The 25,970-nt window shown below is 43.9% G+C and overlaps 1 long non-coding RNA gene across 1 annotated transcript in view; it reads left to right on the forward strand.

Moving 5' to 3' along the window:
• LOC140105196 (uncharacterized) overlaps positions 1–25,970 on the forward strand; it is a 111,104-nt gene that overhangs the window by 732 nt on the left and 84,402 nt on the right. The window lies entirely within an intron of this gene.

Here is a 25,970-nt window from a genome sequence, read left to right on the forward strand (position 1 = left end):
GTAGCGCTATTTTCTGTCACAGGAATAAAATCATTACAACCCATGTAAAGGCTTTATAAAATATATTTGAAAACATTATTAGGGGTAAATTTATCAGAAGTGTTTGAGAGCAGAATCAGATCTCAGCTTTCATTTTTCCACCGCTGTTTATAAAATTATATCTGTGCTCTGGATGGTCACAGTTTTACTTCAGATTTCTGATAACCCCCCCCCCCCCCATGTATGTATGTATGTGTGTATAGATATACAAAGATATTAACAATATCTTTGTAATCTATAAAATGAACATTGGCTTTGGCAAAATTTCTCTACCAGGTCAGGAAAGGTATAGCTAGGCACTGGTTGGATGCAGAACCCCCAGAGCTGGAAGCAATGATATCTCTGACTTATTGAACTATATGGATGGAGTTGAAACTCTACCAGAAATGGGGAAATATCAAAGAAATTGAGAAACAGTGGTCTAAATGGGGTTGGCAACTGAGGAACTGCGGATAGGTTGGTCTATGCTGAATCTGGGGAGGGCACTTGGGTTGTAAGGGGTATTCTATTATACTCAAGGTTTAATAGGATGTGTGAAACTGTGGCAGATCAAGGGAGAGGTGACAGACCAAATTTTATTGGGGTGGGGGAAATCGAGCTTGGGGAGTGTTATAAGTGTTTGTACTGGTATATATTTGTAATACTATGCAATGAGCATTGACTTTCTGTAATGTGTATATTTGTGTTATCAGCAAAAGAAATAAAGGTTTCTGATAAAAAAAAAAAAAACAATACTCTAGTGCAGAGTTAATGGTACCTTTTCAACAGCCTTTTGTCATCCGAGATAATGTACAGAAACTCAAGTTTAGTCACTAAGTGACTGCGCTCCATGGTGGACACGGAGTGCTAAGGGGTTAAAGAAAACCTGATCCAATGAATAGCATCTAGTATGTTGTCAAAAATCTTAACAATTTCCAATTCAGGTTTCTTTCATGGGCCAGCATGGTGGTATCGATCAGAAAATCAACTTTGAAGTCATATGTGATTTACTTGTATAAGTTTAGGGAGTTGTTGAATTTAAGTGCTCCTTCACATTGGCGTTGATGCTCAGCTTCAGTTGCACATCCATTGCGTCTCAGTTTTTCTTCCGTTTTTTTTCTCTGTGATGCATCCGTTCTCTATCTCGTCAAACAAACAAATGTTTGATAAGTTTTGGGTTTTTTTGCAGACCCATAGGGGGACATGTATCATAGTCTTTTCTTTCTTTGGTGAATCTTTGAGACATTTGACAGCTCTTTTTTTGCGCCTTATATATGATCATGTCTTTTTACTTGTGATACATGTTCATTTTTGATTTGTCTAATTACTGTTGATATTTGCATTTACAAAATGCATAATACGTGTGATGTCAATACATGTCGTGTGTTAATGTCATGTTTACATTGCGTTTTTTAAATGCAAATGTTAACAGTAATGTAATTAGGTAATCACCTCTCCTCAGCTGTTGTAATGCATTTCAAAACACAACCAAAAGGCAACATGTGACCTCACATTTAGAAGTAACCAATAAATTTAAAAAAATGTAAATGCAAAAAGTTAGGAATTTAAAAAAAAACTGTTACTATGCAAAATATTAAACATTTTAAAGAATGTGAAATAATTCCAATTAACGTGTTAAAACGGGGCCCACGATAAAAAAAACCTTCCTTTGCACCTGCCCTGGACCAGGTGCACCCAATGAAAACAATGACATTGAGAGGCATCCGTGGAAATCACTGAACCATGGACATCAAAAACAATGCCGATGCTAAAGAGCCCTAACACTGAAGTCAAGCCCTTCCTACCTCCGTATGCTCTCTCTGCTATGACTGACCCCATGTCCATGGATGCAGAGATATCAATTACAGTGAAAGCATTGTACAGTGCTAAACTCTCTGCCGCCTTAATTTTATAAAACTAATTTATGTCTCACTTTAAAGTAGATTTTAACCCCTTAATGACATGTGATGTGTAGTTAGGTTAGGCTCACAGCTAAGCCCTCTCCATACCCAGTGAGTGCTTGATGTAAAAACCCACCGGTAACATCCCCAATCTATACATTAGTGAAATAGACCTGTTTGGTGAGAAGTGAAGTGCAGTGTTATAGGTTCTAAGCATAAATTTGAAGTGCAAGAAGTCTGCAGATGTGCGCGATTTTCTCCACAGACGTTTGGCAATCCTGGAGTACTTGCAATGGAAACGGGTTTGGGGAGTGTACCAAGGTTGCCAAAGTCTGTGTTCAATTGTTCGGACTGAGGGAGAGGCCACCTCATTCAGGGCACTTTTGAGGTTGTGATTATGATATTTAGTAGCATGGTTAGGAGAGAAGAAATGAAAAATTGCATGCAGTGATATCCGCAATGGCACGTGGGTTCCAGTATGTGTGATAGGCAGGCAGTCTCTGTAAAAGAGAGAAACTATTAACAATAAATGAGAGAAGATTATAGTCTGAAAGTGGAAAGGAAGTATTGGTGAAGTCAGTGCCAGTTGAACAAAGACCAAGTCTAGGATGTTTCCCTCCTGGGAGTGACAAAGAGAAGGGGAAGTTAGTGATAAGAGGCCAAGATGGGGATGTTAATAGGAATGTTGAAGTCTCCCATGATGATTGCTGGAATATCTGGATAGAAAATGGGGGAAAATGTCACACAAAGGGAGAACGGCGGAAGATCATGAGGGTGTGGACCACCCTGGACATTGATGTATGAATATTTTAAAAAATGCTTTAAACTTTGTGTACCTTTGTCAACTTTTGTTTTGGTCCTGATCTTGTTCAAAGAACCATCAATAACTTAATTTCATACAGTTTCATACAGTGTGTAGAGACAATTAATAGTTAACATAGATGTTGTTGGTCCTTTTTTATAGTAGCCTATTGTTAAATATTATTTAAATCACAAATCTGATTCAACTACTCATTAAATAAAGTGGATGTAGAAATAATAACGAACATGTGAAGAGAATATGTACTGTAGTAAATATTGCGGGGACTGGGATAACTACTAGTTAAGACATCTCATTCGAGATATATTTGTCTAAGGCCTCTTTCACATAGACTTATGCTCGCCCTGCCCTAGCCCAATGAGCGCTGCCCACACCTCCCATCTCCATAGCCAGGCATGGTGCCCTGCCATTACACGGCTGGACAAATTTGCGGTTGGATATACATCCCCAAATAGTCAGTGTAAAAGGGGCATTAGTTGAGACTCTTTTGTCTAAAAAAGTGGTAGAAGATGCCAAAGTGGTAACAAATTTGGCCCAGTGTTTTAGCCACTTCCACATAGAAAATAGAGGATAGTCTCTGCCTTTGTGAAAGGAGGAACAGGAGGATCAAAAATGTGCATGTGTCTGCACACACAGTTAAAAACCAACTCTATGAGATATGAGGGCCCAACGTCCACAGATGTGGGTTGTGCTCACAGCACAACATCGGGCAGGACACTTGGCATTTGCCAGAGAACACCAGGATTGAAAAATTCGTCACTGGTGCTCTGTGCTCTTCACAGATAAACGGTTCACACTAAGCATATATGACAGACATGAAAAAGTCTGGAGATGCCGTTAAGAGCGATCTGCTGCCTGCAACATACTGCAGCATGACAGGTTTGGGAGTGGGTCAATATTGGTGTGGGTTGACATTTCTTTGGCCTGATTGCAATCAGGTACCGAGAGGAAATCCTCAGACCCTTGTGAGATTATATGCTGGTGAGGTTGGCCCTGGCTTCATCCTAATGCTGGACAATGCTTGACTTCATGTGGCTGGAGTGTGTCTGCAGTTTCTGCAAGATGAAGGCATTGAAGCTATAGACTGGCCCGCTCGTTCCTCAGACCTGAATCCGATTGAGCACATCTGGGACATCATGTCTCGCTCCATCCACCAACATCATGTTTCACCACAGACTGTCCAGGAGTTGGCGGAGGCTTTAGTCCAGGTCTAGGAGGAGATCCCTCAGGACACCATCATCAACTTCATCAGAAGCAAACCAAGGCATTGTATGGAGGTCATACAGGCATATGGATGCCACACACAATACTGAGCCTCAATTTGACTTGTTATAAGGACATTTAATTAATGTTAAATCAGCCTGTAGAGTGTTTTTCTACTTTAATTTAGTGTGTGACTCCAAATCCAGGCCTCCATTGGTTAATACATTCGATTTCCATTGATGTTATTTTTGTTATCAGAGAATATTTAATTCATTCAGATATAGAATGGGTAACATGAGAGATCCCTTTATGTTTTTGAGCAGTGTATATTGGTAAATTGTATAATTTTACCTTACACGAACCATATCAATTATTTGCTGAAAATGGACAACCCCTTTAGCAGATGCACAAATGTGTTAGATCACCACTCATCAGTTTTTTAGCCCACCCTTACCTTCCCTGAAGTGGGATGTTTGTCCTTGAGTATTTTTACTTTATCTGATTATTGTCTTGATTAGGAAGATTTGTTTTATCCTTTTGCTTAATCCATGTAGTAATAAGTCCATGTAAATCAGTATAGCTTAGACCTGATAGAGGGAGTGTATCTCTTAAATCCTGTCCTTGAAAATATATTGTTACTGCAAAATGAATCGGTACTGAACACAGCACTTTTTTCATTTCACAAAGTTGCTTCACAAGGATAGATGTTTTATTGAAAAATTGATGATAATTCTCATTGCGCCAAACATTTTGCCTCCTTTTTAAAAGTAGCTGAGAATACATTTAACATTGAGTATACCATTATCTGTATCCTGATTTCCAGAGTAAAGAGTGGATAGATACATTTTTAGCATGATAAATCAGTTTGTTTTGCATCCTGTTGAAAAAAGGATAAAAACTTGAAACCTGTTTTTTGTTGAAGAGGTGAAAAGCTTCTGCCAAACTTTAACAGAAGAAGGGGAGCTACTTGCTATTGGCTCCACTGTTAACCATTCATGCATGCCTTGTTGTTTATATGTGTTATCATAAATGTAAAAAAAACCTTCAGTCTTTAACTCCTTAAAGAGGTTTTCTCATGAGAGAGAGTTCTCAAATTGTAATCTACTAGTAATGTTCACACAATATAGCTCATTTATAACCCCCTTACTTTACAATTTTACTCAGTTTTATTGCTGTTTTAGCTCCTATCACTCAGTGATGTTGAGTGCTATCAGATCAGTGCTATGAGATGCTGTGTGCTGTTAAAGTGCTTAGATTATCGGCGTCCAGGGTTTATATGCATTTTATTTAGCTTCTGAACATTCTACTAGTATCTGACACATAGAAAAAGAGAGACCGATGAGAGATGAGATCCATGAGATGGATATAACACACAATGACACACTTCAACTCTGCTACCTCTCGGTTACAACACACACTGTCAGCTCTACTACAGATCAGCTGTAAGCCACACAGACCGTACACAGACTGTATTACTTGCCAGCAGGAAGTATCTATGTCTGAGCTGCTCTTGTAATAGAGGAGCGATGCAGAGACACCACAGTGTGCAGACAAAAGAAGCTTTTTTCATGAGAAGAATCTGCTCTGCCTGACCATAGTCAGAATATTTACCGTCGGATCCCAGGGCAAACGAAATTGTAGAGACAGGTTAGATTTATATCTGAGGAATAGTGTATGTTTGTTAATAACCGTGAATTAGAAAATTAGAATACAATTTGAGAAGCAGCACTCCGATATCTCTGAAGAAAGAGTTTTTATTCCACCAAAAATGTGCGACGTTTCGCCAATTCAATCAAGGCATTATCAAGCATACTGAGTCAGGAAGTGAGCTGACTTAAATAGTGGTGCATTGATTAACAACAGATGTGTAAAGTGACATTTACAAAAGATACAAAATGCAGGTTAATACAAAATACAAAATACATGTTGCAAAAAGGTCACTATATTGTAGAATTCACTGGAAAATGCTGATAGCAACAATATTAGAGATCTCTCAGACAAAAACAGGATTCACTGATATATAGAGAGGGATCTGACTGTGAAAATTCTAAAATGTAACTTTTATTCACAGTTGCATTAAAAATGGACCAATAAATGGTCAAAACCTTAAAAATAGTGTCATTTCCCACAATGCCGCGGAAATTAGTAAAGATTCAGGGTCACTTAGGATAATGTTATACCCTGAAAACAGATAACTGTCGGTGTGCTTTGCAGAAGGGATAACCTAGGGCACAAACCCACACTATGAAGAACCACAGGCTTGCCCCTGATAGAATCAGGCAGCCGGCTAGTCTAAGTGTGTGCATTTGTCCCTCCTCTCCATGACAACACCATTCACTCTTTATTTGACTCAACGCGTTTCTAGTGCTCCTATCATCAGGGGTCACACACATTCACTGTCATTCATGATTTTGTAAGACAGAGCGGCGTGGGCTCACGCTGTCGCATTGATATCAGCGGCAGCGAATGAGGAAAAACACCCGGTATTTAATGTGGTGTCCCCTCCCATCGGGCGTGCCTCAGATGACCAAACACCCAACCACAGTATGCCCCAGAACCTAATGGTCCACCCACTTGGGCGGGGCCCACGGCTCACCCCCGCTAAGCAGCTGGGGAGAGAACCGCCCCCCATCAGAGATGAGGTGGCCGGGAAAATCCGCCCCTACTGCAGATCACATGTCTCCGGTCATGTGATCGGGCCGACAAGTCATGTGACTTTCGGTCACATGATCACGCCGGAGACCAGCGTCACGTCACCATAGTAACCCCCCGTGTCAAACCCGGAGCGTGAGAGGAGAGCTCCAGGAAGACAAACGGCGCCCCGCAGCCCAGAGGGACCAGATCACCACCGTGACAAGCGGCCCCAGAGTATCACCCCAAAGGTGGAAAAGGGGGTGGAGGGGGTGGGGGGTGGTTTAGGGGGCGTAAATGGCCAAAGCAGAGCAGAAACTGGGGGACCCAGATCCTGCCTGCATTGTGCCAATGGTTGGTGCGTGTCTCCAAATTATGGAGAAGGATGAGCCAAAACGGTCCATGAGGCCAGTATACCTCAAAAGGACCGAGAGGTCCCGGATTGTCAAAAAAAGATCGACAATCAGCCCATCTCAAACCTTGGGGACATAGAGGTCCCCCAAGGCTACCCCCCAAAGGGTCGAGGCGGGGAGAGAGAAGGGGTGGCCATAGGAAATTAGGGGCAGGAGCTGGAAGTAGGTCACCAGCTTAGGGCCAATGCCTATGGAACATCAAGGGGATCCACGTCGTTATTAAAAAGGGATAGAGGCACTTGTCCATGGTGCCTGACAGGAAATGTGGTACTGACAACCAGTACACTTATAGACAAGACCCAAAAACCTCACACGAATAGGGGGTGAGAGGGGCAAAGTAAGTATGCTCCGAAACTTTAAACAAATAAATAAATAGATGCCTCATTCCCTTAGAGAGGAGACACGCTACATATTCAAAAAAAGGTCGAGAGGGGGCATATTTAATGGAAATCATGTATCAATGAAACTAGCAAAAGAGAGGATGTCATTGAGACCTCTCGGTGAGACACAGTCCATTCTGAAGATCCACTGTGTCTCCTTGCGTAAAATCAAGTTGTCCCAATCACCTCCCCTTTTAGGCGGTCTCACCCATTCAATTGCCTGGAAGCGCGCCAGATTGTAATCACCATTATGTTGTTCCCTGAAATGTTTGGCGATCGGGGTATCTTTGTTGTTTTTGATATCCCTGATATGTTCCCTGATGCGATTTTTGAAGGGGCGAAAGGTTTTACCCACGTAGTTTAGGGACAGCTACATGTCAACAGATAGATCACACCCGCTGTGGCACAAGTAACATGGTCCCTGATGTCATAGACCATACCTGTGCTGACACAATTGAAAGTCGATCCCCTGGTAATATACGGGCAGGCCATACAGCTACCACAGCTGAAAGTTCCCGGTCGTGGTGTACCCAACCAGGTCTGGGGGCGTTGGGTTGGTTCTAGAAAACTGTGGACCAACCTATCCTTTAAATTCTTTCCCCTCCTAAAAGTAACCGTGGCATTCTCAGAGATATGTTCCCTGATATCCTCATCGTGTTGGAGGATGCGCCAGTACTTGTCCAGGATGCATTTGACTGCTCCGTTCTGTGCGTCAAAAGTCCCTACTAGTCTCGTGGTGCCCGGTGCTGTTATCTTTGGCTTCTGAATCAGAAGCGTGTCCCTCACAGTTTCTCTGGCCATAGTTTCCGCCTTTCTAATTACCTGTTTGGGAAAACCTCTGTTTACAAACCGATGGCTCATTTCTTTAGCCTGTACGGTGTAATCAGCGAGATTGCTACAATTCCGGCGTAAGCGCAAGAATTGACCTCGTGGTATTCCACGCTTGAGGGGAGTGGGGTGACAGCTCTCCCACCTCAACAGGCTGTTGGTCGCAGTGTCCTTTCTGTGAACCTTTGTGCGGAGAGAGCCGTCTTCCTCAATGCAGATTGCCAGGTCCAGAAAGGTTAAAGAAGTCTGGTTGATCTCGCTCGTAAAGTGAAGCCCCAGATCGTTCACATTTAGGGCTCCCACAAATTTCTGGAAATCCTGCACCGACGATGTCCAAAGTATAAGGACATCGTCGATGTATCTTAGCCACAAGGCAATCGACGATGACCAGGTAGAGAATTCTTCCGCGAAGACCACAGTTTCCTCCCACCACCCGAGGTACAGATTTGCGTACGTGGGGGCTACTGGGCTCCCCATAGCCGTACCTCGTTGCTGGTGGAGGATGTGGCCGTCAAACGTGAAAAAGTTCTTCTCTAAAACAAAAGTCATCAGACTCAGGACCAGGTCATTGTGGTTTCTATATTGTACTCCCCTCGTGTCTAGATAGAATTTGACAGCTCTTAGACCAAGGTCATGGGGGATCGAGGAATACAACGCCTCAACATCCAGGCTCGCAAGCATGGTCCCTGGTTCCAGGGAGATGCCTTCTAGATGTTTTAGGACATCAGTTGTGTCCTGTGTATAGGAGGGGAGGCCCGTCACAAACGGTCTAAGTATTCTGTCCAGGTATATGCTTGTATTTTGAGTCAGGTTGTTAATACCCGAGACAATGGGCACTATATTGTAGACGTGGTCTGTTAGTGATAAACATTATATACATCCATAATGTGGCAAAATGTGTTAAAATAAGGCTCCCTCGTTTTAACCCTATATCCCCATAGCAGCTCTCACGGGTCAATCACTAGGGGGAGCAATTCTAATGTAGCGTAAAATCCCCCTAGTGATTGACCCGTGAGCAACAGATCTTGCCCCCCCCCATTGAGCGACTATTACGCCCAAAATGGCGCCCCCCATTTTGGCTAAATAACAGCGGGGAGACCATACTAATATCAGGTCTGTGTACCTGAGAGGTCATTTTTATTTTTGTAAAATATAAAACTAACATATAATAATGCTTAAACAGCAATAGAGATTATGGTGGTCATTTACTAAGGGCCCGATTCGCGTTTTGCAATTCCGATTTGCGCCGATTTCCCCTGGTGCCCCGGGTTTTTGGTGCACGCGATCGGATTGTGGCGCATCGGAGCTGGCATGCACGAGATGGAAATCGGGGGTGTGGCCGAACAAAAACCCGCCGGATTCGGAAAAATTGCACTTACCTTCACTCAGCCCGGCTCGGTGTATTCCAGTGCGTTCCGATGCTCTTCAGCGCAGCAGCGCCACCTGGTGGATGGCCTAGGAACTACCTTAGTGAATCCCGGCCGGACCCGAATCCAGTGCAGAGAACACGCCGCACGCTGGGCCGGGTAAGTAAATCTGCCCCTATATAGCTGGTGCCACCCCAGATTGTAGGTTTTTGCTCCATTATGCAGTAAACACCCAGTGTGTATGAAGAGGGCTCAGCCCATTAGCCCTCTTCATGCACTCACTGCCACACTATGATGTTGGGGAACATTATTATTCAACAAGGAGTTAAACATTGCTATTTTAGTATTATTTTATGTTGGTTTTATCTTTACCAAAAGTTAAAATCACACCTCAGTTACAGACCTAATCTTAGTTAGTACTGTCTATCTGCTATAATTTCCAACATGGCTTAACGCTTTCTGCAAACTGCCTTAATAATATGGTGCTGTGGGACCTGAGTTCAGCTATGCCTTTGAAAATATGGCAGTGCTAAAACAAGAGATTTCTGCAATATTGTTAATTGTATTTTTAGTAAAATTGTGAAAACTTGTGTAAAATATAAAACTATATTATATAAATGAAATGTAGCTGGAATCATAGTGACCCAGAGAATGAAGATCACTTATTTACTATGGTACAGTGAATGGCAAAAAAGGTAAATACCTAAATAAGAATTGATTCTTAATTATTACTATGAACCAAAATGAAGTATCTGTAAAATGAATCTCATCCTTCAAAAAATAAAACCTCATATGTCTACATTCCCCCTCAATTTTACATTTTCTGGCCTATATTATGTGATAATGCAGATATGCTCTGATTGGTGCTCCTTCCTTCAATGTCCTGCCATGTGCAGCAGTTTATCACAACATTTGGAGCATTGGCATACTTTGGAGAAATGGGTATCACAAATTATGGTGCATTAGGTTAATTCATTGTGAATGTGTAATTTTTGGGCCCAAATGAATGCATTTTCCTAAAAAATTACAATTTCTAAATCACACCTCCGATGGAACAAGCTATGGGTTAAAAAAATTCCTAAGCTGTTTTTTATATGTTGAGGGGTGCAGATATTATAATGGGGTAATGAAAGGTTGTTTAAAAACATGCCAGTATAAAGCAGACATTCAGAAAATGTTAGTATTTGGTTGGTATTTGTCAGAACTCATTAATGCTTGCTGCAGTGTTCTGCAAGAAGTCACACCACGGACTGTTTGCTGAAGTCTTGCCGATGCAGTGTATTTTGCCTGAGAAACCTGGGTGCTGTCATTTTAGAACTGTATCACCTGTCACTTGAGTGACAAGTCAGCTGTTGGGTTTGGAGTCCAGATACTCATTTTTATATCTGACGAGTTCCATTATACCTTTTTGGTTTTACTGGTCTCCTGACACTTTTGTCCCATTTCTGCTTGCTATTGCTTTTGCTATACTGTGTATATGACCTCTGCAACATTATTTGACCATTATCTTGCTATTTGCTTCTTTGCATTGCAATTTGTCTGTTTTCACTTCTGTCTGTAATATGTTTGTCCCTGTGTCACACAGTGTAGGAACTGTTGACAAAAAGTCCCTAATCAATAGTGTTTTTGAGGCTTATTATGGTACGTGACAAGGGTTGTGGGTGATTTAAGGGTCTGAACCACCTTTCTCTATGAGGACAACATCACTATCTGCCTGAAAAGCAGAAAATGGAGAATTTTTAATTTAAATTTAGCAAAATTTCAGTTTTCTTCAAAACTAAATAAAAAAAACATATATTTCGATTTAACATGAAGTGCAATGTGTGATGAGAAAAATGTTAATCATCTGCATGTGAAAAAGTTATAAATACTGACACATACAATTCTAAAAATAGGGCCTGATCAGGAAGGTGAAAACATGCTCAGGGGCAAGGGGTAATAGGACCTCTGCCTTAACATTTGAACATTGGGTTGAGTTGGGCCACAACTGAAAACCCCGCCCCATGTTTCCTTCTTGCCCTCCTTGGTAGGTTTTAAAGGATCTGGCTCCACCTGGAAGTCTGAGTGGTATTAGGTACAGGTGAAATGGTAGGTATAATTGAGGCCGTTCATAACCCCATTTTTCTCCTGCTTGTCATGCTCATTTGCACCAGGCTGCTACACAGGTGTGACCATGGTCGGGGACAGGCAGGATGTTGAGACAGGCAGCACGAGAACTAGGCATAAGGGACAAGCTTTCTCTGAGGCACAAGGCACAAAGATCTAGGCAGTGGATCCAGGAAAGGGCTGGTAATTCAACAGGAAGGGCAGCCGGCCAGCGCTATTATCGCCGCGCTGGCCCTATATAGAACACAGGCGCATGCACACCCCAGGAGGCTGGGATGTGTGCACCAGAGCGAGGAGACAGTCACTGGATCCCGGACAGGGGAGTGAGGCTGCAGCAGGGAAGAGGGGGCACAGGGAAGCACATGGATGCGCCTGCAACTCGTAAGAGAGGTTGCATGAGCAACCGTGACAGTACCACACCTCCTTCGGCTGCCCCCTCTTCTTGGTCTGAAGGAACCTTTGTAGAAGAGTATGATCTGTTATATTATCCTTGGGCTCCCACAGGCTCCTGCCCCGAACCCCTTCCCTTTTATCATCTTCATATCCAAGATGACCTTACCCACAAAGACATTAGTGGAGTCAGCCTCAGGAGCAGAAGGAGGTACTTTCTGGGAGAAGCGGTTCAGGATGACTGGCTTCAGAGAGAGACATGGAAGGAGTTCGGGATGCCCATAGTGGGAGGAAGGTGAGCTTACACGCCATAGGATTATTCCGCTTCAGCACCTCAAATGGACCCTGAAAACAAGGACCAAGTTTTTAGCTGGGAATCTTCAAACAGACGTACCTAGAAGACAACCATACTTTGTCACTTGGAGAGAAGACTGGGGGAGACCTGTGCTTCTTGTTCGCCTGGGTTTTGGTGCGGACAGATCCCTGGAATAAAGACTGACATATTTACTCCCAGATGCATCTGAGATCTCGGACCAATTTTTCCACGGCAGGAACATCAGAGCCTCCGCAAGAGGGAGAGGTGGACGAGGATGTTGTCCATACACAATTAAAAGGAAGCCAACAGATTCAGGGTTCATTGAATTAGAAAAAAATCTGCGCATGGCAACAGGGGGAACCAGCCTAGGGTCTGATTAACTCATTCTACTTGGCCATTAGACTGCAAATGGTATGTAGTGGAAAAGTCCAGTTTCACTTAAAGTTGACTGCACAGAAAACACACAGGAAACAAACTGGACTCCTCAGTCCATCACAATATGCAGAGGGAGTCCATGAAGCTGGAAGATGTGGATGAAGAACAAGCTGGTAAGACGTGAAGCTCCTGGCAGACCTGGCAGAGGAACAAATTGGTACATCTTGGAGAATCGGTCGGTTACCACTCAGATGACGGTACTGCCAAAGGAAAATCATCAGTGATAATGTCATAGCCACGTGAGTCAAGGGGCTGGGTATCAGTAACGGCAGAAGAAGATGGCTTGTTCCGGGCACAGGAAGTGCAGGAGCCCACAAAGTGCGTACATCCTTGAACTGATCTGGCCACCAGTAGAAACGGGAAATGAGGGCGTTGTCCCCAAGTCAATATGCTCTTCCAAATGTCAGGTCAGACATAGGTCTTGCCAGGAGGAAATTGCCAAAGGTCCACTGGAGTGGTAAGAACCAGTCGCTCAGGATGTATGAAATGCCAATGAGCCAGTTCTTCCCTAATGACATCAGAGAAACGAGAGAGGGCATCAGCCTTGACATTCTTTTCTGCCGGACAGAAGTGGATCAATAAATCGAAGCTAGAAAATAAGAGTGACCAGCAAGCTTGTCGTGGGTTGAGGTACTGAGCAGTCCGGGAATGTAGGAGGTTTTTGTGATCCATATTTATGCAAACCGGATGTTCTCCACAGGCACAACTTTGTCCGCGGTGGCAGCCAAGGTGAGATACAGAGTCATGAGGCCGAACCGGGTTTGGGACGGGCAGGAGGTCCAGACAGGCAGCACAGGATCAACATCAAAGGCACAGCAGGAGGTCAGGGCAGGCATCAAAGGAGCATAGTCAGGGACAGAACTGGGGTCACAATGGGAATACTCAAGACAAGCACTGGGCATAAGGAACAATTTTTCTCTAAGGCATGAGACACAAGGATCTGGCAGGAGACACAGGAAAGGGGCAGGAACAGGAAGGGCAGCTGGCCATCACCAATTATGGACGAGCTGGCCCGCTGGAGGCTGCCAGTGGATTGCGGAAAGGTAAGTAAGGCAGAAGCAGGAAAGAGGGGGCGCGGGGGCGCCTGCGACCCAGGAGAGAGGTTTCCGGAGCGCCCAAAACAATAATACTTTTTCAATTCCTTTGTTTTTGTGGTAAGACATTATTGTGGAGAAAGTGACCATGGTACAGAAATTCTTGTTAATTTGTTACATCTCCACACAGTAGCTGATCATACACATGTCTTAAAGTAATTTGTGTAATATCTGTTACCTGTTGGAACATTGGAAAAATGGAACATTTTTATTTTTGACATTTGGGCTAAAACTTGACCATTTGCCATAAATTGATGACTATGACGAAACCTATGTTGTAAGTTCCATCCATGAAATAGATGCAATTGCAGTTTCTCATTGACATGTGTGCTTCGTGTCTGTTGTGCACTCGTTGCATTTTGTCTGTTTCACTTCCGTTTTTTCTCTGTGCCCGCAAAAAAAAAAAGAATGTTTAACATTTGGTTTTAAAACATTATACCTTGGTTATCATTGAATAACCATAATTTTGTGGACCCATAGACTTCCATTGCCTTCCATGATCTGCCTCAGTGAAAACCAACAAACTAGTTTGCAATTTTTTTTGCATGGACCATGAATCCGTAAAAGAAAAAGTCAATATAAAAACATCCATAGCAATCAATGGTTCAGTGAGGTAAAATTTGCAGGGAAAGGTCAATTAAATAAAATTGTTTGCTAAATTCTCCCATTAAGTATGATTAACACAGAGGTGAACCCTACCTGAAGCAAATATCAGCAAATATTTGAGCTCCTTTTGAGCTGAATAAATATATATGTGTGTATATATGAGTTTTTACTGAAAGATTGTTAAAAACAGAATTAGACATCATGCACACAAATGTACATATTTTTCTGTTCTGTATTTACAACTGTATATGAAAACTGTGCAGTACGGGTAGCACAGAGCCAGAAATATACCATATTTATATACTAAATCATAAGCCAACTCGAATATGAGCCACTTGGAAAACTTTTGACTTGAGTATAAGCCTAGGTTGGAAAATGCATTGGTCACAGCCTTCACACAGTATAAAGCTAGCCAGCCCCCTGTCGCGAGTATACTGTATAGCCAGCCAGCCCTTGCCCCCAGTATATAGCCAGCCTCCAGTATATAACCTGTAAGTTCATGCCCCTAGTATATAGCCCGCTAACCTGCCCCAGTATATAGACAGTCATTCCCACTATATAGCCAGCCCAGCCAGCCCATGTCCCAGTATTTAACCATCCAGCTCCCTGCACCCCACAGTATATAGCCAGCCCCCTGCCCCCACAGTATATAGCCAGCCAGCCCCCAGTATATATCCAGCCCCCAGCATATAGCCAGCCTCGAGTGTATATAGCCTGTCAGCACATGCTCCCTAGTATGTAGCCAGCCAACCTGTCCCAGTATATAGCCATCCAGCCCGCGCCCAGTATATAGGCATCCAGCCCGCTCCCCAGTATATAGCTAGTCAGCCCCCAGTATATAGCTTGTCAGCTCCTAGTATATAGCTAGTCTACCAGCCCCTAGTATATAGCCAGACAGCTCACCTGTATATAAAAAAGTAAACTCATTAAGCACCTTTCTGACACCTCCCGCATGCCCTCTTCTTTCTTTCTGTGCTACAGCAAGTCTATTTGTGCTGGCTGTGCACACTATCATGTAAGTGGCACACAAACCTGCGGCAGTGGGAAGAAAGAAAATGGACCTGCAGGAAAAGCCGTAAAGGGGATTACTGATTTTTTTTTTCCTCAAATATAAGTCATGAAAAACTCAGCTTATATTCTAATATATGTGGTACATTCGTGTCTCTGAAGCCTTAGCATGAGATGTTTTTCCTAACAAGCTACTGAAAAAAAAATTACAGTATCTTTGTTCATTTATTTGGTAACTCTCCCAGACCGCAGTAACAACACTCCTACCCGCTGAGTACAAGATTCTGCTGCAGAGACATACAGGAGATAAGCATATCAAAACTTAAAATATATTTTTAGAACAAGATTTGGCTATATTATAATGACTCTTCTTTTTTTTGGCTTCTGTTCCAGGCATATTTCAGTGCTATTCTGAATCTGCAAGTAAAGACAAACTACCAGCTGATATTGAGAATGAAAAGCATGTGTCTATTAAAAAAAACTTCAGTCAGCCTCCAATGCCAGAAATGTCTCATGTCTGTTTTGAGAATCACATTTTAAGTCAGCTTGGATCTTTGATTTTGTTATTACACTAAATTAACTTTAATATTTATAAAAAAAACTTGATAGCTTACATAGAGATATTTAGTGCAAAGCTTATGTTTAAGAAGCATTTCACATAGTTATCATGTGAAAACTAATGATAAACTGTGGTGATGTAAAGAGTTTATCTCAACAATTATACTGAAACATTTTAGTATAGATCAAAGTCTAGGAGCTCGGCTCAAATTCATGGCTTCAGCCACTACATGCAGTAAAAAGCTGGACTTCCGTCTCTAAGTTGTTATTCTAGCAGAAAGCCAGAAATTTCCTTATTTGGACAGGGTCTACTTAAAGTGAACCTGTCACAAGGAGAAGATCTGGGCAAGTCGATTCTAATGAAGTGGAAATAATTTAGAATTTCAGGAAAACTTCAGTTCTGCACGAATCCCATGTTTATGGTGATTCGGGGGAAACATTTTTTTCCCCTTCATTAGCAAAATGGCCGTGAGCATAACGTGTTACATGGGGCAGTGAACTCTGGAAAGAAGAAAGGAACACCCTCGATCACATGTGCAGACATGCAAGGCAATCAGCGACCGGCAGGCTTATGTTATGTGACAGCCCTATAAAAACACACGGCCATTTGCAATCCTGTAATTTCACACTGCATGTGCTGTCTCTAGCATATAGCTACTCAGTAGATGATGAAGTGATTTTTGCTCAAAGTCCAGAGTGTCAATTTTTGGGGTTCTGTATTCCCCAAATTTCAATTCTTTTTTTGTTGCTAAAGTTGATATCAAGAAATCTGTGTCAAATCAACATAGTTGATTAACCAATATGTCAGACAGAGAGGTGGCAGGTGGAGCATGCACACATCGTAGCACAGTATGGGGACATCGCAGCAGGAGTGACTTTGTGAGGCCAGAACTGCTTTCCCGTGTGTTGATGAACAACCCAAAGGTTCTCAATTGGTTGACTAGGTCATCCACTTCCTCCCAAATGACATGTGACAACCCCAGCCAAGAGTCCGTGGGTTTTCAGATACAACCCTTAGTTGGCATGGCACAGAAGCAGGTCAGCAGCCCTCACCTGTCCTCAACCAGCCTCTGTCCTGTTCATTTCCCTCAGCCAGAGATCTACTAACTAGGTGGTCTGGGCTCAGCACCAAGAAGAAGTTGGGCAGACACCTGCTGCTTCGTGCAGTAGGTGGGAAAGCAGGGATGTGGAGAGTGGCACGAGAGGTTATGTTGAACTTGCAAGTAGTCAGGCTGTGCATACTGAGACCGTTGAGGGGAATAGCAGTGACAGGGAAACACAAATTGATGTTGATGTAGCCGATTGCACTTGGGAGCTGGGTTAAGCAATTGCTTCATCATCATCATCATCGAGAGAAGAGGGTGTCAGCTTGCATGTCAGGCAGCGAAGCAGGCAGCAATTGCAACTATGGCCATAAGTCAGCAGGGTGTCAGCAGTGCGAGGACAAGAGCCAAAAGGCCGCGGGGTACAAAACCCGCTTTGCAGGTCCAAGTAAACAGTGGAACAGGTGATCAGCGAGGCAGTGGTGTAAGTAGTCACTCAGTGCAGTCACTCAACAACTCCATCCATTCATGTGTTTATAAATTCATTATTTAATTATTGCAAAATCCTACAAAAAATCTCTCCTGGTCAATTTTTAAAGATATATACACTTATTCATCATGCATTTCAATTTGTTTTGTACTTGTAATCATGTTTTTATACTTGTAGTCATGTAATTTCATTGACTTATTTCTCTATCTATTTATTTATTTATTCATGTACGTACAACGAAATTTTAGTTTTAGTTATACTTGTTCACTAAAAGTTGAAAAATTCCATACTGCACTGCTGTTAGGGCACGTTTGTTGTCCTAATCATGGTTCTTTCTCTGTGCTTTCATTTTTCATTTCCTAGCTTTGTATGCATTGACATAGTTGTATATATATTTTTATTATCATTTATCTTTAGTTACGGTCTGACTAAGGGTCTTCCCGAACTGGACTGGACTTTTTTAAGTCATTATAGCAAAGGCTATAGGAATATGTCACCAGCTGAAAATGACATTCCTGACAGGTTCACTTAAAAGGGTACCATATTTTTCATTAACATCAAACAGTCATTTGTACTTTATTAGAGCATGTTAATCTATTAATTATTAACCATTTATCTTTCTGATAAATTATTTTTGGAGTAATACAAATCCTGCTTTCCTGGTGCTGATGTCCGTAGTTCCCTCTTACCATGATGTATTAAAAAAAAATAAGACTCCGGGGTAGTTTTCAGCTTTTGGATATAGAAACCTCAGTGCAGGTAACACTAAATCTGCTGTGTGAAAAGAAGGCAGAAGTATTGGTGATGTCGTCGCCAGCTTCTCTCTGCGAGGGAAGGGCAGAAGTAGCACCAGCAGTAGAACCTCCTGAATGAGAAGGTGCAGTAAACTTATTTAATATGCCAACACTGAACTGTGTGCTAGAAGAGAAAAAATACTGCCCACCATTATACATGCACCTAGCAACAGAGAGATGACTTACATTTTTATAGGCTGGAGGTCCCTGGTGTTTCAGTTTTCAGATTTATTGTTCAATGGTAAAACATCAACATATCTAGTAAGAGTAAATCCAACCATTGTTCCCATTCTGATTGCATATGGTTAAGCTTTCCACTCCTACAGAACTAAATTCAATTCAGCTTGTTTGTGCGCAAGACTGAATATATGGTTTTTAGATGTTTGGAACCATAGGAAGTCTCCATTACTTGGTAATAATGGAGTATACATCACACCACAGTGTTTGATTAAGGAAGCACAAAGCTTACAAATGTTTTAGCTATTATGCTATAGCAAATATTGGCTCACACCGTTTGCTTCACTATCATGCACCCTATTTATGAAGACCGGAGCACGGTTTTCATGTCTGGCGAACCCTGCGGGCACCCACAGCTCATACTGAGTGAACCAGTTATTTTTCTGGTGCCCTCATTTTAACTGGCTCGTGCCACAAATATGTCAGACTTCTGACATAAATGTGGTACATGGTGCGAATGTGCACCGTAATGCCCATTTATGTGTACAGTATTATGTAGCCGCAACACAATACTGATGTAAAAACTTTATAAATGCATGTGGAAGCAGTTTTCACATGTATTTATGTGCAGTCTAAGCCAGAATACTGGTGTAGACAACTTGGTAAATGAAGGCCATTTTGAACCTCTTGTAACCTATAGCGATATACTACTTGACAGTATGTGCTACCACATATTAACGTTTTTTCCTTTTATCCTGCATTCTCTGTAGCACATATCTGACTATGTTTAGTCTATTTTTATACATTTTATACATGACAGTGTAGGATTCAGGTGCATCAGAAGTTTCTGTGATGTACACTACCCTCACATATCATAGAATTACAGTGTCACTGACATATAATGAAAATGTAGACCCCTGAGCAGACAATAATAATAATGTTGATCCTCGAAAGCATAAAAAATAATTAATAATAATAGAGACTCCAGAGCAGATTATAAAAAAGAGGCAACCACAGAGCCAACACAACAATAATGGAGAGACTATAGAGAAGACAAAAATAATACTGGTGACTAGAGATGAGCGAGCACTAAAATGCTCGGGTACTCGTTATTCGAGACGAACTTTTCCCGATGCTCGAGTGCTCGTCTCGAATAACGAGCCCCATTGAAGTCAATGGGAGACTTGAGCATTTTTCAAGGGGACCAAGGCTCTGTACAGGGAAGCTTGGCCAAACACCTGGGAACCTCAGAAAAGGATGGAAACACCACGGAAATGGACAGGAAACAGCAGGGGCAGCATGCATGGATGCCTCTGAGGCTGCTTAATCGCACCATTATGCCAAAATTATGGGCAACAGCATGGCCATGACAGAGTGACCGAATGAGGCTAGATAGCATCTAAAACATGCAATAATTGACCCTGACACTATAGGGGACGGCATGCAGAGGCAGTGGCAGGCTAGAGAGTCTCATGGCGACATACCCTAAATGGACTCAGGTTTCACCAAAGGAGGTGAAATGATTTCCTATGTGAACAAAAGGTTGACGGTATATTTAGTCGATAACACAGCATGGTGGCGACATAGTGACCAAGTTCCATAACGTATCTGGTGAAACACCCTAAAAATGAGCCTGACACAGCTCTTTTGATAAGGGGACAACATGTGGAGGCAGCCATGGAGACGACTTCCATGATTAAGAGCGACAGTATGGGGCATTCATATTGCGCTGCTATGATTGCAACTTCAGGTCTCCAGCATGGTGGCGACAGATGGGCCGAGTTCCACTATGTATCTGGTGAAACACCTGAAAATTCTGCCTGACACAGCTCATTTGATAAGGGGACGATGTATGGAGGCAGTGAACTAGTAGTAGATTAAAGGTGCTGCAGTTAAAACTATGTTAGTTGGATCTTGAGATGGAGCTGGCGCTCCGCTGCCAGGCGAGCTTTCGCCAATCCAAGCCCCTGTCTCTAGGCTACTCCCCAAACAGCACTTCTAAGAACCTTTTGTATAAGATCAAGTGTAGTAGCGTTCTTATAAGTTTAGGATATGGCGGGTGAGGGGAATGTAAACAGATGCGCAAGAAGCGCTGAAATAATATTGGTAAATGATAAAAGTTTGCCAGTATATTTTGTGGATTACACAGCAGGGTGGCGACAAAGTTAACAAGTTTGATGTGGAAGCCATGAAAACAACCCAAAATTCTGCCTGACACAGCTCATTTGATAAGGGGACGATGTATGGAGGCAGTGAACTAGTAGTAGATTAAAGGTGCTGCAGTTAAAACTATGTTAGTCGGATCTTGAGATGGAACTGGCGCTCCGCTGCCAGGCGAGCTTTCGCCAATCCAAGCCCCTGTCTCTAGGCTACTCCCTAAACAGCACTTCTAAGAACCTTTTGTATAAGATCAAGTGTAGTAGCGTTCTTATAAGTTTAGGATATGGCGGGTGAGGGGAATGTAAACAGATGCGCAAGAAGCGCTGAAATAATATCGGTAAATGATAAAAGTTTGCCAGTATATTTTGTGGATTACACAGCAGGGTGGCGACAAAGTTAACAAGTTTGTTGTGGAAGCCATAAAAAAACAACCCAAAATTCTGCCTGACACAGCTCGTTTGATAAGGGGACCATGTATGCCTACAGTTCATGCCAGTCGCTGCACTGGCTGCCAGTCTCCTTTCGAATACAGTTTAAAATAATAACCCTCATCCATAAAGCTCTGTATAATGCTGCACCCCCCCTACCTCTTCTCTCTTATCTCAGTCTATCGCCCAACCCGTGCTCTTAGATCCGCCAGTGATCTTAGATTAACCTCTTCCCTTGTGCGGACCTCCCACTCGCGTCTCTAAGACTTCTCTAGAGCTGCACCAATTCTATGGAATGCTCTGCCCCGGACTATCATACTAATACCTAACCTCCAAAGTTTCAAACGTGCTCTTAAAACCCATTTCTTTAGGCAAGCCTATAACACTCATTAACTGCATGAAGTTTTAACTCTTCTACTCACCCGTCCTGTGTCGTCCTCCCATCTGTTATCCAGCAACCAACAGGCACCAGACTTCTCTGCAGTCCCATTCACCCTGGACCTGGTATATAAGATGACGGCTGAGTGGTTCAAGCGACAGCAATTCCATTTATTATATTTTGTTCTATTCCCGAAGAAGAATGGCTTGACCATTAAATATTCTTTTACCTCGTGTTACCCCATCATCTTCATAAACCGTAAGCTCTGGCGAGCAGGGACCTCACTCCTGTTGTTCCATACAAATGTTGTGCTCTGTTACATTACATTTGTATTTGTTTCCTATGATTTGTAAAGCGCTACGGAATATGATGGCGCTATATAAATAAAGATTATTATTATTATTATTATGGAGGCAGTGAACTAGTAGTAGATTAAAGGTGCTGCAGTTAAAACTATGTTAGTTGGATCTTGGGATGGAGCTGGCGCTCCGCTTCCAGGCAAGCTTTCGCCAATCCAAACCCCTGTCTCTAGGCTACTCCCCAAACAGCACTTCTAAGAACCTTTTGTATAAGATCAAGTGTAGTAGCGTTCTTATAAGTTTGGGATATGGCGGGTGAGGGGAATGTAAACAGATGCGCAAGAAGCGCTGAAATAATATCCGTAAATGGTAAAAGTTTGCCAGTATATTTTGTGGATTACACAGCAGGGTGGCGACAAAGATAACAACTTTGATGTGGAATCCATGAAAATAACCCAAATTTCTGCCTGACACACCTCGTTTGATAAGGGGACGATGTATGGAGGCAGCTATAGGGACGACTTTTGGAGGTAGCAATGGAGACAACGTGTGGAGGCTGCTATGGAGACAATTTAATTTGGATAGTGCCTGTATGTGGCAGTCCAAAAAAGTTTTCAAACCAGAGGAGCAGGTAGGTGGCCCTCCAGAAAAATTGAATAGATTGAGTGCCTGTATGTGGCACTCCCAAAAATTGTTTAAAACAGAGGACCGGGTAGGTGGCCCTCCAGAAAAATTAAATGCATAAAGTACTATAGCTAGAGCCAGTGGGCCCTGTCAAAAAATAGCCAGTTTCCTCTGCTTTAGTGTACAAAGAGGAGGAGAAGGAGGAAAATGAGGAGGAGGAGGAGTGCATAAATTATTCAGGTTGAGCTTCCTTCACCTGGTGGAGATTGGAAATTATGAGAAATCCAGGCTTTATTCATCTTAATAAGCGTCAGCCTGTCAGCGCTGTCAGTCGACAGGCGTGTACGCTTATCGTTGATGATGCCACCAGCTGCACTGAAAACCCGCTCGGACAACACGCTAGCGGCAGGGCAGGCAAGAACCTCCAAGGCGTACAGCGCCAGTTCGTGCCACATGTCCAACTTTGAAACCCATTAGTTGTAGGGAGCTGTGTGATCATTTAGGATGATGGTATGGTCAGCTAGGTACTCCCTCACCATCTTTCTGTAAAGATCAGCCCTACTCTGCAGAGACTGGGGACAGGTGACAGTGTCTTGCTGGGGTGACATAGAGCTGGCAAAAGCCTTGTAAAGCGTACCCTTGCCAGTGCTGGACAAGCTGCCTGCTCACCTACTCTCCCTCGCTACTTGTCCCGCAGAACTACGCACTCTGCCGCTAGCGCTGTCAGAAGGGAAATAGTGTTTCAGCTTGTGCACCAGGGCCTGCTGGTATTCATGCATTCTCACACTCCTTTCCTCTCCAGGGATGAGAGTGGAAAGATTTTGCTTGTACCGTGGGTCCAGGATAGTGAATACCCAGTAATCGGTGCTGGAATAAATTCTTTGAACGCGAGGGTCACAGGATAGGCAGCCTAGCATGAAATCTGCCATATGCGCCAGAGTACCAACGCGCAAGAATTCACTCCCCTCACTGGCCTGACTGTCCATTTCCTCCTCCTCCAACTCCTCTTCTTCTGCCCATACACGCTGAACAGTGAAGGACTGAACAATGGTCCCCTCTTGCGTCTCGCCAACATTCTCCTCCTCTTCCTCCTCATCCTCCTCCACCTCCACCTCCTCCGATATGCGCTGAGAAACAGACCTAAGGGTGCTTTGGCTATCAACAAGGGAATCTTCTTCCCCCGTCTCTTGTGACGAGCGCAAAGCTTCCGACTTCATGCTGATCAGAGAGTTTTTCAACAGGCCAAGCAGCGGGATGGTGAGGCTGATGATGGCGGCATCGCCACTGACCATCTGTGTTGACTCCTTGAAGTTACTCAGCACCTGACAGATATCAGACATCCACGTCCACTCCTCATTGTAGACTTGAGGAAGCTGACTGACCTGACTACCAGTTCTGGTGGAAGTTGACATCTGGCAGTCTACAATCGCTCTGCGCTGCTGGTAAACTCTGGATAACATGAGAGTGGCAGCATCTGTGCGCATTTCATGATGCGGCGCACCTTCGTGAGCAAATCAGACAGATTGGGGTATGTCTTGAGGAAACGCTGAACTATCAGATTTAACACATGGGCCAGACATGGCACATGCTTCAGTCTGCCGAGTTGCAGAGCCGCCACCAGGTTACGGCCGTTGTCACACACAACCATGCCTGGCTTCAGGTTCAGCAGTGCCAGCCACAGATCAGTCTGCGCCGTGATGCCCTGTAATAGTTCTTGGGCGGTGTGCCTTTTATCGCCTAGGCTCAGCAGTTTGAGCACCGCCTGCTGTCGCTTAGCGACAGCACTGCTGCTGTGCCTAGAGCTAGCGACTGATGGCGCCATGCACACGGATGGTAGTTCGGAGGAGGAGGTGGAGGAGGGGTGGGAGGAGGAGGAGGCATAGTAGGCCTGAAAGACCTGGACCGAGGTAGGCCCCGCAATCCCCGCGTCGGCAGTATATGACCAGCCGCAGGGTCAGACTCGGTCCCAGCCTCCACCAAGTTAACCCAATGTGCCGTCAGAGATATATAGTGGCCCTGCCCGGCAGCACTCGTCCGCGTGTCCGTGGTCAGGTGGACCTTGTCAGAAACGGCGTTGGTCAGGGCACGGATGATGTTGTCTGACACGTGCTGGTGCAGGGCTGGGACGGCACATCGGGAAAAGTAGTGGCGGCTGGGGACCGAATACCGAGGGGCGGCCGTGGAGGCGACAATGGGGTTTTTGTGCCAGGGTCCTGGGCAGGGGGCTGATTATCAGCTGACACAGGGGAAGGAGCAGTGGTGTGCACGGCCGGAGGTGAACGGGCTTGGTGCCACTGAGTGGGGTGTTTAGCATTCATATGCCTGCGCATACTGGTGGTAGTTAAGCTAGTAGTGGTGGAACCCCTGCTGATCCTGGTTTGGCAAAGGTTGCACACCACAGTCCGTCGGTCATCCGGTATTTCCTTAAAGAACCTCCAGACTTCTGAAAATCTAGCCCTCGCCGCGGGAGCCCTCGCCACGGGAGCTTCACTACGTGACACATTTGGCGCTGATGCACCTGCTCTGGCCCTGCCTCTCTATCTGGCCCCACCACTGCCTCTTCCAACCTGTTCTGGTCGAGGACTCTCCTCCGTCTCAGAAGCACTGTGTTCACCCGGCCTCTCAACCCAGCTTGGGTCTGTCACCTCATCATCCTCCGATCCCTCAGTCTGCTCCCCCCTCGGACTTCCTGCCCTGACAACAACTTCACCACTGTCTGACAACCGTGTCTCCTCATCGTCGGACACCTCTTTACACACTTCTTCCACTACATCAAGAAGGTCATCATCACCCACAGATTGCGACTGGTGGAAAACCTGGGCATCAGAAAATTGCTCATCAGCAACCGGACAAGTGGTTTGTGACTGTGGGAAGGGTCCAGAAAACAGTTCCTCAGAGTATGCCGGTTCAAATGCCAAATTTTCCTGGGAGGGGACAGACTGGGGGGGGGGGGAGGCTGAGGTGCAGGAGCTGGAGGAGTGCCGATTTCGGTGACATGGGTGGACTGTGTGGAAGACTGACTGGTGGAAAAATTGCTCGAAGCATTTTCGGCAATCCACGACATCACCTGTTCGCACTGTTCTGGCCTCAACAGTGCTCTACCACGAGTCCCAGTAACTTCAGACATGAACCTAGGGAGTGTAGCTCTGCGGCGTTCCCCTGCTCCCTCATCAGCAGGTGGTGTCTCTTCCCGCCCAGGACCACGGCCTCTGACCCCTGCAGTAGTTGGACGCCCACGTCCCCGCCCTCGTCCTCTACCCCTAGCCCTCGGGTTAAACATTTTGAAAATGAAAGTTATAACTTTAAATTTTTTTTTACTTTTTTTTGTGTTTTTTTGTGTTTTGTTTTTTTTTTTGTGTTTTTTAGTTTTTAAAACCAAACGATGCTATCCTATTGCTATGGCTATTTTCTAGCCAAGTATGAAAGCACACTGCTATGCCAGATGAGATGACGCTGAGTTACGAAAAAATAAACGTAAAATAAAAAGTAAATGGCAGACTGT

Source organism: Engystomops pustulosus, chromosome 1 (assembly GCF_040894005.1).
Source record: "Engystomops pustulosus chromosome 1, aEngPut4.maternal, whole genome shotgun sequence".
In the NCBI taxonomy this organism is placed as follows: domain Eukaryota; kingdom Metazoa; phylum Chordata; class Amphibia; order Anura; family Leptodactylidae; genus Engystomops; species Engystomops pustulosus.